Here is a 3,648-nt window from a genome sequence, read left to right on the forward strand (position 1 = left end):
CCCAGGGGGATAGCTTGAGGCTTTGTCTCAAAAAAAAAAAAAAACATTTAAAATCATCTATGTCTATGCAAGTGACAATGACACAAAGTATGGAGTCTTACACATTTAACATGTTCCTTTTTTAATGCAACTTCAAATACTAAGGATGTAAATTTGAAAAACTATGTTATTGAAATTCACTATAGATACAAATCAGGAAACACTAAATGATTGGTAGTCCCACAAGCCCTCTTCAAGGTCCCTTGCTGTCACAACCCTCCATGAAAGGATAACTACTATGTTGACTTCTAACAGCACAGACCATTTTTGCCTATTTTTGTATTTTATATAAATAGAATCATACAATCGTGCCCTCTTTGTGTCTGGTTTCTTTTCATTTAACATTATATTTGTGAGATTGAAAGGATGTGAATTTTATTTATTTATTTTTTTTTATTGAGACAGAGTCTCACTTTGTCACCCTTGGTAGAGTGCTATGGTGTCATAGTTCACAGCAACCTACAACTCTTGGGCTCAAGCGATTCTCTTGCCTCAACTTCCCTAGTAGCTGGGACTACAGGCACCTGCCACAACGCCCAGATATTTTGTTTGTTTGTTTAGCAGGCCTGGGCTGGGTTTGAACCCACCAGCCCCAGAGCATGTGGCTGGCACCCTAACCGCTGAACTATGGGTGACCCCAAAAGGATGTGAATTTTAAAATAAATTTTGTTATTAAGTAATATATACTCAACATTTAAAAAATTGGAAAACATTAGTTTAGGTCACTTTTTTTTTTTTTTGAGACAGAGTCTCAAGCTGTCCCCCTGGGTAGAGTGCCTGTGGCATTACAGCTCACAGCAACCTCCAACTCCTGGGCTCAAGCGGGTCTCCTGCCTCCGCCTCCCAAGTAGCTGGGACCACAGGCGCCCGCCGCAACGCCCGGCTATTTTTTAGTTGCAGCCGTCATTGTTGTTTGGCAGGTCCAGGCTGGGGATTCGAACCCGCCACCTTAGGTGTACATGGCTGGCGCCTTAGCCGGTTGAGCTATAGGCGCCAAGCCAGTTTAAGTTACTTTTAAAAGTGTTTGTATGTCTGTACACAATTTATTTGATCAAGATTACAACCATTTATAAAGGTTCTGTGTAAAATGAAACGTTCTTCATTCTTTTTGATATTTGATTGCTTGATTATAGAGATTGGGTCTTACCAAGTCCAGGCTGGTCTCGAACACCTGTTCTCAAGTGATCCTCCCACCTCAATCTCCCAAATTACTGAGATTATGTATATGAGCCACCCTGCCTAGCCTTTGACATTTGTATTATTCTTTTTATCCTATTTTCTCTTAGCCTATTATGATGATTATTAATCCAGTCTCTCCAAAACTTAATCCAGGCTCACACTGCAGCCCAAAGGCCACATGTGGCCTGCCTAGGACATTTATCCGGTCGTCGGATGTTTTTGCCACTGCTGCCTGTCCTGCTTAGCAGCTGACTCATCCCGGGGCCTGCAGTCCAGCCCTCCAACGGTCTGAGGGACAGTGAACTGGCCTCCCGTTTAAAAAGTTTGAGGACTCCTGATAATCCTTAGACCTTTAGCCAACTTTCTTACCATCTGTGTGTGTGTGGTTAGTGACAGGGTCTCAGTGGGGAGCAGTGGCACCATCACTGCTCACTGCAGCCTCAGATTTCTGGGCTCAAGCCTACTAAGTTGCTGGGACTACAGGCACACACCACCACCCACAGCCACCAGCAATTTTTTTTATTTTCATTTTTTATCTCACTGGTAGCTGGTGGGTAGTAGAGAAGTAGTCATGTTTCCAGCTCTGCCCCACAAGGACATCTGTCATCTGTCAGAGCAACACTCTTTTGGATTTTCTCAGCAAAGGGGCTGCATGTGAGACTTGAGGTGTAGAACCAAGGTTTGATCATTTCCACTCATCTCATTATGAACATGAATCCAATTTTGAAGAAATCTACCCAGCTTATAAACTATCAATAACCATGGGACCCTCCACTGTGGCAAGACATGGTGGATTTGTGGCTGAAATGACCAGGCATAATGAGGAGCATGGGTGGCTATCCCATAAGTTTACATACCATAAACTCCACAAACATGCCTAGCATTGCCCTGAGAAAGACTTTTTTTAATCTTTGATTTTCTTTTCAATTTTTAGAAGGGTGATAAAATACACATAACATAAAATTTACCATCTTACAGTTCAGTGGTATTAAGTACATTCATATTGTTATGCAAACACGACTACCATCCATCTCCAGAACTTTTAACTCTGCAAACCTAAAGCTCTGTATACTATGAAACAGCTATTCCCCAGCCCTCTCTCTCCCCAGCCTCTAGAATCATCATTCTACTTTCTCCAGATATAGACTTTTAAAGTGCAAAACACAAAATTCTCTCTCATGGACTCAATCTAGTACCTTGGGACACAAGTTTTTGTTGTGATAAAGTCATTCTCTGTTCATCCTCTCCTGCTCTCTTCATCTTTGCAAAGGTCATCATCCTAATCCCTAAATCCCCTTTGATCAAGACATCTGGACAGGACGGAGGAGCTACTTGTTTGAAATGTGAGGCCCTAGAGAGTATGTCACCCTCAGCCATCTCTCACTGTCATTTCTAGTTCTTCTCATTCCAGGAAGCGCTCTGGTGACTTGCCCCCTGGTTCTCATGGCACCTTCTGCTGACACGGGAATCTCCTCAAACCTCACGAGGATTGTCTGTGAATAACCATTTTCTCCAATCAGTCAATTTCTGACCTTGTCTACTATTCAGTCCTTCAGCCCTTAACTTCTTGAGCAATCCCATTCCTCCTGAACCAACGGATTTACTGGTGATTAAAAGCCCTACCATCAAGGGCTTCCAGCCATGGCTGATTGAGAAGATCAGCAAAATATCTCCCAAAAATGCAACCATAATTTTTTTTTTGAGACAGAGCCTCAAGCTATCCCCCTGGGTAGAGTGCCATGGCATCATAGCTCACAACAACCTCCAACTCCTGGGCTCAAGCGAGTCTCCTGCCTCAGCCTCCCAAGTAGCTAGGACTACAGGCGCCTGCCACAACGCCTGGCCATTTTTTTGGTTGCAGCCATCATTGTTTGGTGGGCCCGGGCTGGGGATTAGAACCCGCCACCTTAGGTGTACATGGCTGGCGCCTTAGCCGCTTGAGCCACAGGCGCCGAGCCAATGCAACCATAATTGACCAAAACAACCATTTCAGCACTCTGAGAACAGAGTGAAGGCCTGCACAAAAGCAGTTAGGCTCAAAAACAACTGAACTTGGGGGTAAAAACAGTAGGCATCTATGGCTTCTGGCCTGGGGGTGCTTCTGTTCCCATACTGGCCCCCGTTTTGGTCACGTAGATGTTGTGCCCAGGTTGGGCAAGCTGTGAGCATCAGCAGCACCTCTGCCCAGGCCAGATGCTCTTTCAATTTGGAGTACCTGTATGTGAAGGGAGAAAGGAAGTGCACCAGAAAGAGTAATTATATGAGCTATTCTAAGAGACTCTATAGTAATTTTTCTTCTCATTTCTTGTCTAACATGTTTCAAAGACAGGACATCATATAGAGCAATAATCATGAAATTGTATTTTAGGCTCGGCGCCTATAGCTCAACCGGCTAAGGCGCCAGCCACGTACACCTAAGGTGGCGGGTTC

The sequence above is a fragment of the Otolemur garnettii genome, unplaced genomic scaffold, assembly GCF_000181295.1.
Source record: "Otolemur garnettii isolate 467f Iridium unplaced genomic scaffold, OtoGar3 scaffold00021, whole genome shotgun sequence".
NCBI lineage: Eukaryota > Metazoa > Chordata > Mammalia > Primates > Galagidae > Otolemur > Otolemur garnettii.